The 15,604-nt window shown below is 33.7% G+C and overlaps 1 long non-coding RNA gene across 2 annotated transcripts in view; it reads right to left on the reverse strand.

Annotated features, from left to right (window-relative positions):
• LOC116668681 overlaps positions 1 to 12,763 on the reverse strand; it is a 66,895-nt gene extending 54,132 nt beyond the window's left edge. The window contains exons 1-3 of one of the 2 annotated variants that reach the window (XR_004325915.1): positions 12,218 to 12,763; positions 5,233 to 5,272; positions 387 to 479 (exon numbers count right to left, since the gene is read on the reverse strand). This is a non-coding gene — a long non-coding RNA (uncharacterized LOC116668681). Of the gene's footprint in view, positions 1 to 386; positions 480 to 5,232; positions 5,273 to 12,213 lie in introns of both variants that reach the window. The other variant, XR_004325914.1, reaches the window with a different exon arrangement.
• Positions 12,764 to 15,604: the final 2,841 nt, after the last annotated feature.

The raw sequence follows: 15,604 nt of genomic DNA on the forward strand, positions 1-15,604 counted from the left end.
GAGAGATTATTGTTCTGTTCTGTATATTTGTTATGTTTCTGCCCTCTTATGTGTAAACAGACTTCATGCCTGTGTTTACACGTACACTTGTGTATGGTATATATTGCACATACAAATGCACATACATGGAAAGAGAAAGTATATAGTGTGAATTGTACATTTATTTTCTCCTTCACAGTTCAGAATCTTTTTCCTGTAATTTCAAACCTGCAGGCTTAAACATATTGCTCTTTTTGAGATTAGGGATGTAACTATCTTCTTTATAATATATAACACAACACGAGTGTGATATTCTCAGCAGTCTATTTGTTTTTATCTATGAAACCATTGGTATTAACTGGAAACTTATTAGACATGCAGATTCTTAAATCTGCATAGAGACTTACTGAATTAGAAACCCTGGAGATAGTTCTCAGCAATTTTGCTTTATCAAGTCCTTCAGGTGCTTCAAAAGCATATTCAAATTTGAAAAGTGCTACCTTAGAGAAACAGAAAAAAGGAGAGCAAGTGTCAGTTTAGGAATTTGAAATTGTGGATTAATGTTATTACGGTATTTTATACTTGAGAAAAAGAAACACAAATCATAATCTATGGTTCTAAGAGTGAATATATCTAGAAAAACAACAGATGATAGATACAGATAATATTGGTTATTAGACATTTTGTCTAACCAGAGAAATGTTTACTGCTTTTACCAAAATTTGTTCTTTGTATTAAATAAAGCAGCTGATCCATGAAAAGTAATTTTTGATTTAGGCAGGTAACATTTGCCTTCAGTGGATCTGGCAATTGAGCAACTCCTCCCTGTCATTTTTCTGAATGCAAATTATATGTAAATATGCCCAAAGAAATATATCCCTAATTCATATGTAATGGATTAGACTGCTTAGATGGGTGGGAAGTAGAGAAAGCCAAGCTTGTTTCTGACATAAAGAAGTTGTGTGAAGATGCAGAGGGAGGATAAATAGCATATGTTACTCAGTTTTGTCTTGGAGGACCATCTAGGTTGCTTACGATATCTCCGATAAAAGGAAATAAAGCAAATGGTGGTGTGGATCAAGCAGCAGCCAGTTGTTCTTATAGGAGGGTCAGTGTCTATTTGTAAGAGATTTACCAATCTAGAGGACATAGACTTTTATCATAAAATTGCTTAAACTTGGCCCAGGAGATTAAGATTATGCAGATGGAGATAAGTACGGCTTCTACATTTTGTTTAGTTCCTGAGTCTAAGAGAAATGTATTTGTTGGAAACTTACAGGTATGCAAAAAAACTAAAGAGGACTCAACTCAGTTTTATAGTCATTCTAAAATATGTGTATATTGTTCCTCCCTGTTCTAATTACAAGAAACAACTCTGCACTCAAAACTGAGAAACCACGTAGAGGCATGGCAGAATATTTTTCAGTAAGTATGTTCCTAATTTTAAAAAGTAATCAGGTAACAAGCTAAAGCTGCTGTTTTACGTATTATATACAAACCTACACATGTCCAGCATATCAGCTTGGTTAACTTGTCGCTTTATGAGGCTTCCAGAAAAATATTTACCCAAAGTTCAGGTCTTTATCCTTGGAGTTTGTGAATATGTTACTGTATGTGGAAAGCAGGTCATTGCAAATGTGATTAAGATTGTGGACCTTGAGGTACAGAAATAATTCTGGATTATCTGTGTGAGTTCAGTCTAATACATGAATTCTTTAAAGCAGAGAAATGTTGGGGGCTATAGTCAGAGAGAGATGTAACTAAGGAAGAAGGTCAGAGAGGTGTGATATAAGAACCACATAGACTCACTGGTGTTGGTTCTGAGATGTGGGGGCTATATCCAAGGACTGGAGACAGTTTTTAGGAGCTACGAGTGGTCCATAGCTAATAGCCAGCCAAGAAATGGGGACCTCAGTCCTTAGACTGCAAGAAACTAACTTCTGCCAACAGATGAATGAGCAATAGAAACAGTCTCCCTAGAGTTTACAAAAAGAAACAGCCTTGCTGACACATAGATTTTTTTTCTTAGAATTTCTTTTTAATATACATTTTGATATTAACTTGTTTGCTCACATCAAAGCAGTTAAAATGTGATAGGGGATTTTAAAAATGCATTGCCTTTATAGATCGATATAAGTATAATTGACTTTATCGTATTGCATTTTCCAACAACAACATGTTCCGACAAACATGAGCTATATCTATTCCTTTATTTAGTTTAGGTCTTCCTAATCTTTTCAATCACCTGTACACTTTTCTTCATGCATTTCTTAAACATTATTTTTATTGGATAATTAGCTTACTATTGTTCAGTTTATCTCACAAAAATAAGTAAAGTGAAGTGAAGTAAAATCTCCTGAGTACGGCTGTGCTGCATTGTAATGACGTATTTTGATATTTGTTATTTCTATACCTCTATTTATAAATTTTGTCTATTTACATTTCTTACTACCTCTTGGACCTATGAATTCCTTAGAAGTATATTTTACTTAGAATATATTTAGAAGTATATTTTTCATTTTTGCTTCCAAAAATAGAGTTTGTGTTTATTTAAGAATTATTCAACTCTAACTTTCTTTTAGAGTAAATCACAGTTGAAGGAATTGAGGAAAGAAAGGTTTCTTGCCTCAAGTCAAAGCAAATAGGTGGTAGAGCTGAATCATACACTGATTATCTAAATTCAATGTCTGTACTTTTCCAACTATCCATGCTACTTTCCACAGTTGAACATTATCAAAACATTTTTTAATAATTTTAAAAAATCTGTTTTACATTAACTACATGAAATTTTAATGATTTTGCTTTTTATCTTCACTTCTTTTGTTCATGTGTTTGTGAATTTTGAGTGCATGAGATCATTTATTATCTATACCAATGTAGCATATTTACATATTCAGTTACAAAGTGACTTATATAGCATAACTGGAAAAATAGCCAGCTTAACTTATAATTGGTGTTTAAGAAACATGAGAGATCTGAATGTAATAAAAATTGTCAAAGATATATACTATTGCCTACCAACAGAACAATTAGTGAATCTATATCATTCAATAGGTAATAACATTGGCCAGATGCCTGCATATTATTTTGAGTCCATTCAGAAAGTTTCAAGGAGATATTAGGCAAACAATTTGCAATTCTAAGGTCAAATTTTCATTTCAAGTACAAGAAAAACTAAAATGCTCCATAGAATCATTCTACTATAGTAAATCAGATAATCTGAATTGATTGAAATGGATAATTATTGACTGAAAGTATTTCAGGAAAAACCAGCTGTTGAAGTCAGCTGTTCTGATATAAATAAAACAAGTTAAACCATAACAGAAAAATCTTAGAAATTTGGAAACTTAATCATGCCATCTGGAGATAAATAGATTAATAAGAGAATGCAGATTTAGAGAAAATAAAATTATAAATAACTTATAAAGCTATAACAAAAATGTATTATCTTTACTCTTAATTTGATTTGCTTACCAATTACAAGATTACCGTATCTCTATCTCTGTTGTACTATAGCTACTGTATCTCTATTGGTATTGATACTTAAAAAAAATTTACAAATAGACTGGTGGCAATTTTCTAAGCTATATTTTCCAACTAAGTTACCTTTCATTGTGTGATGAAGGTTTATAATCTATAAATCATTTCACAGAAATAAAAGATGCTTAGAAATGTTTAATATGGAGATTAGAATGATGGTGTGTGTGTGTGTGTGTGTGTGTGTGTGTGTGTGTGTAAGAGAGACACAGACAGAGACAGAGAGATAGAGACAGTGACTGAGGAATAGAGACAGAGAGAGACAGAAAGCACAATGTACATTCCTCTATGGATATTTGAAAAGCTCTTAAAACTTTAAGATCAACATTACTACATGGGAGAACATCCAAGAGATGAAGAAGACAATTTTTCTTACTGCAACAAACAAACATATCAAATAAAAATGAGACCGGGATTTTAAACTATTGATACCTCTGTATGTATATATAGTATAAAACCTGCTCAGAACTGACTGCCCTGGTTACCTTATTCATAGCAGCTGGTGCTACACTGTCCAAGCTCTCCAACCCCTAACACACTATACCTGGGCAGAGTTGCATTTTGTGAAATAAGTCATCACAGAATCATATTAGAAGTTATATTTATAAATCTATTTTGTAAACTTAGTTTGGCACACCATTCAAATTTCAGTAATCTATTCTTTTCCATTAGAGAAGAGTATTCCCCTGGTAAAAACACAGGAAACGTATGAATGAGTCTTCTAAACTTCCCTGTAAAGTCCACTTCTTTTCATCAATAATTAACAATTTCCAAATATGAATAATGTCAAAATTAAACACAAAATACTATATAACATATGGCAAGAGTAAGCGTGATTTCAGTCAGTCTAAGAGAATTAAGAATGCATTCATTTTTGACAGTCTTATGAATACTGATTACATATATATATAACTGGAAATATACATGATTTTCTAATCATATAAAGTTGAAATTTTAAGTTACATTCTGTTAATATGTGATGAAGTTTTCCATTTTCAAGATAAAGACAGACCAAGAAAGAAGAAAGAAACAAGAGAGTGTTTCAAATCATTAATTTATAAGGAGAAATAGGACTGCCATAAACATTTAGAGAGATTTTTGACTCTGAATTAAACCAATAATGACAGTTCTCTCTAACGATCGGCTCCCAATAAATCTTTTCTACAAGAGTTCTCACAATTCAGTTTTGGTAATATTAAAATACAGAGCTAATATTTTTTTGCAAAGAATATTACCACTATTTCATTATAGCATTTCCATGCAAGGAAGAAAATGCCATTATTTCCATTTGAGAAATGTGGACAATGAGGCTGATATGTGTAAGGTCCTGCAGAGAGACAACAGATCTCCTGATGCACAGTCTAATATTATCAATATTGCTGCATATTTAACTATAATATTTTAATCATCTCTAAAAGCAATAGGTATAAACTACATTTTTTTCCTCAGAAAGGAGCTATACATGAAAAATTTACATGTGGTAACACTGAGATACTTTGCTAAATCTAATTCAAGTAAATGTTGTTTTACTAGGCACCAAACTGATTTATTTTTACCTTGCAGTCTAGATAGATTACATATATTTAAGCAAAATCATCCAAAATTAGTTGAGTAAGAAACATCCTTGATCAAGATGATCAAAGTACTGTTTGTTCTCTAGGAAAGTCATCCAAGGTTAGCCTACAATTTTATAAGGTATGAATGCTATTCTCTCACCTTTTTTGTCGCTGCTGATGAAACTTAATCCACAGTCAATCTACGAAAGAAGTGGAAATTTTATTTGAGCCAAATTTGAGGATTATAACCCAGGAAAAGAAACTCAGAAAGTTCTGAGAACTGTTCCACTCGTTAGAAGTTAAGACACAGTTATATAAGCTTTCTGAGACAGAGGGCCGTACATCAAATGATGCATTACCGAGAGTTGACATAATCCAGATCTAAGTGCTGTGTGGTCCCTTACAAGATCAAGAAAGAATCTTATCTTTAAGGGGTCGTCTTATTGATGCTAAGAGAATATTGCTTTTTATGGGTGAGCAGGTATTTCTGCTGATGGGGAAGGTTTGGCTGATGCATAATGCAGATACATAATGCTCACAGTGGGGTGGGAGAGGTGAGGAGGTCAAAGGGCAGAGGATAATTTTATATGTTTAAATTTTTCTTGTCTTTCCATAAAATACGAACTTCATTTCACATTGTTATCATTCTGGGATGGTTTAGTTTCAATGGTTGGTCTGAATTACTGGAAGCATTTTCTCTCAACAATCATGGTTTGATATCATATACACTATATTGTCTAGTTTCTTTCTTATTATGTAGTTCAGAAAAGGTATAAGATTACAGCAAAAATAGCAAGATAATGATATAACAACATAGGCACTTAAGTTACTCTATGACATGAAGGTAAAGCTGAGAAAATAAAAGAAGCCAGGTATGCTTACTAGTGAAAAGTGGTAGGATTTTGTTTACAAGTGACCCACACGGGAAATTTATATTCTAGTTATTTATTGAACATTTACTAGGTATTATGCATTTGCCCAGGGATTTGTGTACCTACTTGAGTTTCATCCTTACAGTGATCCTCAGATTGTGACTGGAACATCATAGAAGAGGAAACCGAGGTTTGGCAGGAATTAGCCTGTTAAAGGTTCCTGACTGGACTTTGGCTCAGGTGCTCCAGGCACCAAACCCAAGATGTTAACCAAAACCTAGAATGGTTGCCAGGAAAGCAGTATTGCTTCATTCTGAAGGGTCGATATTCCCTTTTCTTCTTTTTAAGAAAATAGTACTTGTTTTAGGAGAGTAGTCGGTCCTTTGTATCAACAACAAATGCTAGTGGAATAACATATCAATTACTTCCCAAGAGGCACTGGAGAATTCACCTTTAGAACAGTGGAGTTCAGATCAAAGAACTGCCTCGGGCCACAACAATTATTTCCCCCTAGGAGTTCACATTAAGCTCTTCTGCCCTGAAGGAGGGCTTTGAGGAGAAAGGAGCCTCATGCTGGTACTTTTGGTACAGTGACTATTTGTGATTTTACTCCTGATTCTGCTGAACTTCTTATGAAATACTTATCCAGACAGATGATTCAGGATAAAAAAAAGCCTATATCTATCACTTCAAAGATTGTAAGGAAAACTATTTTGGAAGAAAGTGACCACATGTGATAATTCAGTATTGTTTCTTAGATTAACATCAAAAAAAATGCTTTAATTTAAAATGATTTAGAAGATGAAAACAGTCAGTTCAGAAGTCTAAACTCTTTGTCGATCAGAAAGTGGGATTTAAAATCAGGATTTAGTTTTTGGTTATTTTATACTATATATTCACAGACCTACAATGGGCAGGAAAAGTATTTCAGGAAGTAATTTTCTAATAAATTAGAACATAATGATGACTTGCATGCTTGTGTAATTTTGTTACATGCAGTCCCCACCTTGCTGAAGCTACAGACTGAAAGGAACATTTACTTTGTAATGCATGCTTTCTTCAAAGAACTCCCAAAATAATGTAGCAAAAAAGCATGAAATTAAAGTTACTTCCAAATAAGGGCACACAGTTTGCATTTGTTTCAGATTCTTTTAGTGTTTTAATTTTGAAGCTATACATATACAATAGTTAATTGGAAAAACCCAATCAATCAGTCAGCTATTTTGATTATACTTGCCAGGTAGCTACTTTCACTGATTTGTGCCTCACTTATTTTAAAGGACTTACCTCAACAGATTGAAATGTGATTTTTGTGAGTGCTCGTGTGTGTGTGTGTGTGTGTGTGTGTGTGTGTGTGTGTGTATCTGGACAGGTGACTAAATGTATCATCACAGTATGAGACTACATAATATGTTTCAAAAATGAAAACTTCAAACGTATTTCTTAAGTTGTATGTTTAAAAATAGTCACTCTGACTTATGATTCTCCTAGTATTATTAATTAGTTGACTTAATAATTATTTGGTAATATTGTTAGACACAGTTCAGGTGACTAACCTGGGAGTTACACTGCTTATATAATTTCAGAAAAGGAAGAGGACAATTTATTTATTCATATCCCACCTCATTTCACAAAGTGAAAAATGTGAAGTACTATACATTAAGCAAACCTTAACTAAGGCAGCAAAATATTATAGCTATGTATATAAACTATCCATATCTATGTTAGTATAAATATATATATAATACATTTTATAAAACATATTATAGAAAATAATAAATCAAGACAAAAAAAGAGATAAAGGTGGTTATAGAGTTGTAAGAAGGGGTTAATACATAATCATATCAATACTATTGTAGTCAAAGCATTTCACTGCTGTATTTTTTTTTAAGTATGGCTATGCTTTTATGTGCACCTTAGGAGAAATTTTTTTTGGCTTTAAATACTGAAATGGATTTCTCACATGGGGCTTTATGCAGAGAAGTGTGAGCAGCTGACTTCATGGGGCTTCTTTTAGATGCAAGACCTGACAGAACCTGATTGAAGAATGATGTAATCTGTGAATTTAATTTTCCTGGTAGTCTTCAAAATAACGAGTAAAGCGAACACTTGAGGGAAGTAGCTGGACTCGATACTTGTACGGTGGTTTTCTTGAAAACTTCATACCACGTAAAAGATGGGTAACAAACAGAACCCAGATATTGAAATCCCAAATTCTGTACTTTTCCACTATTTCATGTGTGAGACAATTTAGAATCTCTGAACAAATACAAGAGGCCTAGTTGGACAGACAGACTAGGAATGAAACCACAGTCTGACCACTTGATTATGTGTAACACTGGCTTGTTTTTTGAATCTCAGATCCTCTTAAAAGAGATTTAGTAACTTCTATCTCATAGAGGTTTGTGTAATGGTTAAATGAGATTATTTTGCACTAAAGGCCTAGCATGTGCTTGATAAGAGGAGCTGTTATTATAAAACAAAGAACTCAAATATTTAATAGATTGAAAGCGATGAGTAAAGTCAGGTAGAGTAAGATATAAAATAATTATCTAATACTTAATATATGTTTGAAACTCAGTGCTATATGTGGATGTTGTAGATAGAGTTCATCCTAACATTATGATTATGTCACCAGAAATTATTACTTCAATCATGTTTGACTTTTGTGTTCATTCAGTCAGAAGTGTCCCATTTTTGTCAGACATAAAATGGAGGTCTGCTCTCAAAGATGAAATAGGAGTCATTTTCATTATAGGGTGGTTCTACTTCTTGAAAGAAGGAAGGAAGGAAGGAAGAAAGGGAGGGGGAGAAGGTTGGTTCCCCAGACTGTGCGCTCAGTATTCTGTCCTCCTTTCCAGATAGTTTAGTGGGCTAGGCTAGGTTCATGATGGTTTATTAATGTAATTAAAATTGTTTTACCCTGGCATGGATCATTAAGGCTCCTGTACATCTATGCAAAAGATCATGTAAAGTGATCAGTTAAAAAAACAAAAAGCAAAACAAAACAAAACAAAAATCCCCCCAAAAAAAGAAAAACAAAAAAGAAAAACAAACAAATAAAACTTGGAATAATGCATTTGTATTGACAGCAATCATGTAAAACCATATCTTCAAAGCATTTGGAAGGAGTTACATGTTTCCTTCTCGCTTTCTTTTGTTATCTAAACATTTCTTTTTAACTCTGGTTGCATAATTGAATACATACAAGGGGAAAAAAAAAACTAGAGCAAATTATTCACCTGACCTGGAACGACTCCTATGAATATTGTCCTGCTTAAAATTTGATTAGCCATCAGTGTCCAACTAATTCAAACAGCCCTTTAAAAGTCCAAAAGCCTCTCCAAATTGCCTAGACTAAAATCAGGTAAATACATTCCTGGCTTAACGGGAAAATGAAGAATACTTGATTGTTGTCCTTGAATACATTTCTTCTTCCTTCACATAGATCTGTGGAAATTATATAAATATGAATGTATATTCAGTATTAGTTTTAATCTAATTGTATTTTGGAATAAGCTACCTTGTAACTTGGATAATTTATCTGCATAACAAATTACCTCAAATCAGTGGCTTATAAAAGCAAATGTTTATTATCTTACAGTTTCTGTGAATCAGAAGTCCAAGAGAAGCTTAGTTGGAATGTTCTAGCTTGTGGTTTTTCACGGGTTTGCCCTCAGGCAGGTGACCACAGCTGCAGTCTTTTCATGGCCTGACTAGGGAAGCATTTACTTCCGATGTTGTGTGAATCCTGACAACTGTAGTTCCTTGCTATGTACACATCTTCATAACCTCCCAGATTACCCTCACATTACGGCAACAAGCTTCCCCCAGAGCATCTGAAGGGGTGTGAGGGAGAGAGGGAGAGAAAGCGTTCAAAATGGAAAGCTGCAGTCATTCTAGAATCTAATTCAGAAGTGACATCATATAGTTTCTTTCATATTTTATTTTTCAGAGTCATTAAAACCAGCCTACGCTCGCGTAAAGAGGAATTAAGTTCCACCTCTTGAGGGGATAAGTGTTTAAGAGTTTGTGGATATAGCTTTAAAAATATAGTAGTGTATTTATCTAAAAAAAAAATCCACCTGTATATTCTAGATCATTATGAAAAACAAATAAACATTATGCAGCTACTGCTATTGAAATCTACAAATTTTGTAAGTACATTGGTTTCACCTATAGTACTGCAAGGAATTAAATTAACTTCAGTTGAACAATGTCCTGATTATGAAATGATCTTTGTGCTGATCCATTTAATTGTACTGTTCTTCCAGATAGCTAAGATTAGGCAATCTAAGTCACATCGAGAATTCAGGTCGTTATGTTTGTTATCTTTGTATGTGCAGTGTGTCCAAAGTGTCTGACCTAGGACTTCTCCTTTCCCAGCTCAGCTTCTGAGACCATTGGTTGGTTGTTTGTTTATTGTTTTATTTTATGTATTTATTTTTTTAACTGAGGTATATAGTCAGTTATAATGTGTCAATTTCTGATGTACAGCATGTTTCCATCATACATATACATACATATATTAGTTTTCATATTCTTTTTCATTAAAGGTTACAGTAAGATATTCCTTGTGCTAAGCATTGTTTTTTAAAGCAGTAGATCACTTCCCCTGGTTTTGTCATACCAAAATTTCCATAAATTGTCTGTCTAATTGGACAATCATTTAACATCCAATCCTGCCTTAAGTACCTATGAAGTGCAAATAGGAGACGTGTAAAAGACCATTTCTTTTCTTCCCATTTTGGAGTCAATATTCAGGACTAATAGTGATACAGACATTTCTAGTAGCCAAATGTACCCGTGGCCCTTCTGCTTTTTGTTAAAACTTTTTTTTTCAATCTTTGTGAAGCAGCCTGACGTTTACATTTTTGTGCTATATTATGATGCTTATGGAAAAGAAAAGGCTTTCATATCCTTGGATCTGTTCTATTTGCAACTTCTGAGACTTCTTTTCTGTGAGTCGCTGTGCTCTGTTTGACACAAAAGCCGAGCTAATGCTCTTTTTAATGGTTGAGTAAGGCTGAAAGTATTCACATCAATTTCCTATTGCCACAAAATGATCTGGGTCATGACAATCTACAAGCCAAGTTACTAGACCATTACTAAACTACCATTGCAGAAGGATAAGTTAGCAAGTTTGACCTTTTAAACCAAACTGCAAAATGTTCTTTTGATTAAAGTCTACAACAGTCCCCTGAGAACTGCAGTGCTGAATGTTAGGGATTTAACACAACACTGAGATCTTGGCAGATAAATGTACCTTTACTCATAAGCTTTTCAACTCACACACAGCTTTAAATTCCCTTGCACTATAGAATTACCATTCTGTGCTTAGTTTTATTTTGAAGGCAGTTGCGTTCGTTTCCAAGGTGAGGACTCATGACCAGGAAGCCAATTTAACCCAAGCAAGTAAAAGCTTTATTCTTTCTGAGAAAATTAGCTATTTAAGGATAAATACTCTAATTTGTCCTTTCAACCTACGTTTATGGGTAATTTCTGGCCACTGCTGAATACTTTTTTGATTTCTCCCTTGAATATTCTTCCTGCCTTTTCAGTATTTTTTTCACTCTTAATTCCTAATTCACCTATACAGAAAAATGGCTCAGTAACCTTTTATCATTCTAGTTTTTGCACACTGCTGTACCCAATATTTATTTCTAATCTGGCCCACATAGTTCCATATACATTTTCTACAATGCTGGCTTTATCATAAATCTAAACTACATACTGTAAATAGCAGCTTTATTGTTCATGCACCTGAATATTTTTGTTTTCACAATTTTATGTCTTGGCCTAGAAAATATATCAGAGCTAGAAAATACACATGGGTAGACTTTTAATTAATTAGTCTTTCACAAAACAACATCAAAGTGTGAATAAATGTCATTTCCTCTTTTTAACTTGGAAACCCAGTTGTCTAAAATTTTCTTCAGACTTGAATAACATTAGCTCTTCAGAGTTACAGAAAAAAATTTCAGGGGCTTTGGCTAATATCTAGGTAAAATTACAGTAAGGTTTATTCTACTATGTTGTGTTCTTTTCCCATTCTATATTTGCTTAAATGTACTTATATCAAAGAACATTGTTTTAATGTAAGGAAATTTTATTAATATATTGAGCATTAGTTAGGAGATGTTTGTTGGATTTGCATTTCATTTTTACTAACATAGATCTTCTGCAACCTACAATGGAGCTACATTTCAATAAATCCATCATAAGTTGAAACTACCTTAAGTCAAAAGGCTTTTAAAAGATATACTTACCTACCGAACGTCACAGCTCAGTCTAGCCTATCTTAAACATGCCCAGAACACTTACATTAGCCTACAGCTGGGCAAAATCATCTAACAGAAAGCCTATTTTATATAAAGTGCTGAAGATCTCATATGATTACTGAATACTGTACTGAAAGTGAAAAACAGAATGGCTGTGTGGGTACAATGGTTCTGAGTGTGTTGGTTGTTGACCCTCGTGATCCTGGGGCTGCTGGGCAGCTGTGGCTCACTGGCTCTGCCTAGCATCACAAGAGAGGATGAGAGGGCATACTGCCAGCCCAGGAAAAGATCATTTTCAAAATTTTAAGTATAGTTTCTACTGAATGCCTATGTATTGCTTTCGTAACATTGTAAAGTTGAAAAATGATTAAATTGAACTACAGTTAAGTTGGAGACTGTTAATACTTTTCTTTCAAATTCTTGTAGTCTTTTGTGATTTATGCTTCTCCCAAAATTGCCTCTATTATTTTTATTACTAAGTTCATTTTATCTCAGGAGTCTTCCTGCTTCACTGAACTTCACAAATCTTTCAAACTCTGCTGTTTGAAGTGTCAGGAGACCCTCACAATTTCTTCATGAGCTACTTCCATGAATAAGAGACGAAGAGGGCAGATACATACACAAATTGTAGGATCATATCCTAACATCAGTCTTAGTATCCCCTTCAATCTGTTTCAGCTGTGGAATTCTGGTATAGGTGTTCATTTGCTTTGGGGGTGATGGTAAATATATGTGGTAACCATTGCTCTAAGGCATCATTTGGTTTTTGAGTATTATTTTTCTACTTCAGATTATGCTTCCCCTGTACATGAACTATTTGGTCATTCTCCTCCTCACTGCCAACTTCAGATCCTCTCCAAAATCAACAATGCTTATTTTTGCCCTCTGTCTCCTCACATTTCACAAAATATTCTAACTTTGCAATTTTAAAAATACATGCACAACTCTATCTACACAATCGTCTATCTATCTATCTGGGACAGGACAAAAAGGAACAACCTGTCCTGGGTTAGGTTAAAAAAAATGGTCCTTAATTCTCTCCAGTAAATTAAAATACAGAATGGAGAGGCTGAATGAATTGATGCTGTGTATTGACAAAATGGAAGGAACAGGGGAGGTGATTTTATTCAGGAAAAAAAAAAAAACCAATACTTTGGCTATTGCCTGACTGTAAAATTGATTCTATTTTTATACAGCTTATGTTAATACTGGGGGCAGGAATTTTTCTGTTTACCTTTTTGAGAGTATAAAAAAGGCACAAACAATAGCCCATTTGAGTATATCTCACAGTTAAGGGAATGATGGCAAAAGAAAATAAGTTTTTACACTTGTAAGTTTTCATCACCTGCTCCTACTGATGACCTTTTATCTATGATTATGATGCCCATTTTTAGGCAGTACTTGTTTCATTTATTTAGTTCCTCATGAGTCATAAACTTTAACAGCATTGACCATTTTTTATGACACCTTCAGAACATAAAATTTTCAGTACTTCAATTTTCTGTGTTTTCCAAGTGAGAATAGAAACTACATATACATAATTATCACGCACACACACAACTTTGTGTAATAAAGTAAATATTACTTTAATAAATTTTAAGATTTTAATGAGACTGGAATTTCCAGAGGGGGTTTTATTTTAAAATGCCCTATAGAGCTACCAAAAGCAAAACTCTGTAGTTACAATTCCAATTAAAGGAAATAAGTGATTTTTATAATTCTGAATCTATTTGTGGGAAGAAAACACTATGCTGAATATCTAATTTGATAACAACAATTCCTTACACACACACACACATATACTATTTAAAATGTTTTAACTTGCATAGTCTTATATAAATCTCACTAAAGTCTTTGAAGTTAGGAGAAACAGCTAATATAAATCCAACTTGGTCATTATTTCATCCTGGCTCATTTTGACCAGAAAAAAAAAAAAAAAAAATCAAGACCAGATCTATGTATTTCCTTGCATCCATTTAGTAACAGTGCTTCTACCTCAATTCAATTCCTTTTCTTCTGTGATGATTTCCACAGGATGAATCACAATGTGTTCAGGATATATTACTCTGTCATAACACACCCGATATTCCAGTTTTATTTTTTTAAAGAGTTATGTGACTTGAATAGTGATTCACAAGCTCTAAAAGCTGATGAAAAACAAACTGCATTCAGTTTTTTACCTTACATAATTCTAATGTGCTTCTCTTTCATCTCTTTAAGGAGAAAGCTATGCTGGAATAAAGCAAGAACCATTAATCACAGAAGCACAGTTAAGGCACAGACTTTTTCTCAGAGAACTTATTTGGATCATCCCAACTGATCTCTTCTTATTATTAGAAATAGTGATTTTGCCTGTGATAATGAATGGAATATTTCTTCTGCACTGTATTCTAAGCAGTGCCCCAGTTCTGCACTATCCTTAGCAATTCAGTCTTCCTGAAAGGCACAGTGCTAGCTTGAACACAAACATCCTTGCCTGATAAACTAGACCTACAACATTATTTATCTTATTCTGTCCCCAAAATGTTTAGATCAGTAACATTTCTCCATGATGAGTTTATTTTCCTTCAATCTAAATACAGCTAGAACTTTTCTTCTAAAACGCATATTGGTAGTAAAGTGCAAAAACAGAAGACAAAGCAAAACAAACACCTTTATGACAGATTTTCCTTAACTGTGTAATTAATTCAATCTGCATATGCACTACCATTGTGTCACAGCCACCAGTCACTGAATGAAACATCACTGAAGGGCACTAGGCAAGCGACAGGCTTTACAATAAGACAGAACTGGGTCCTAGTCCTGTATCATCCATCATCTCTGGGGCTATATGTCCAAACTTAGTGAATGTCAGTTTTCTCAAATGAGGAAGCGAAGAGCAAAAATATAAATATACCTACAAGGTTGTTGTAAGGATTAAATGTATTGAATGTATTCAGAATGGTCTTATTTGTGGAATGAAATATTAGCATAAATTTCAAAACATTACTTCACAGATATATATATATATATATATTACATATATAACTACTTCACCCTTGTAATAATTTTCTGTGCTGTGCAACAAATCAACAAACTTAGTGGTTTAAACAAAGCTCATTTATTATCTCACACTTTCTATAAGTGAGAAGTCCTGGCTGGCTACTCTGAGTTCTCTGCTCAAGATCTCATCAAGCAGTTGGCTGGGCTGCAGTCTAACCTGGAGGCTTGTCCAGGGAAGGACTTGCTTCTAAGCCCCCTTAGTTCCTGGCATAATTCATTTCCTTGTGGCTATAAAAAATCATGCAGCTAGCTTCTTTAAAGACAATAATGAAGAGAGAATGTTTCTGTTATTTTGACTCTCTAACTAGTGGCAAAGCTTGGGCTCTCTTTTTAAAAA

Source organism: Camelus ferus, chromosome 14, assembly GCF_009834535.1.
Source record: "Camelus ferus isolate YT-003-E chromosome 14, BCGSAC_Cfer_1.0, whole genome shotgun sequence".
NCBI lineage: Eukaryota > Metazoa > Chordata > Mammalia > Artiodactyla > Camelidae > Camelus > Camelus ferus.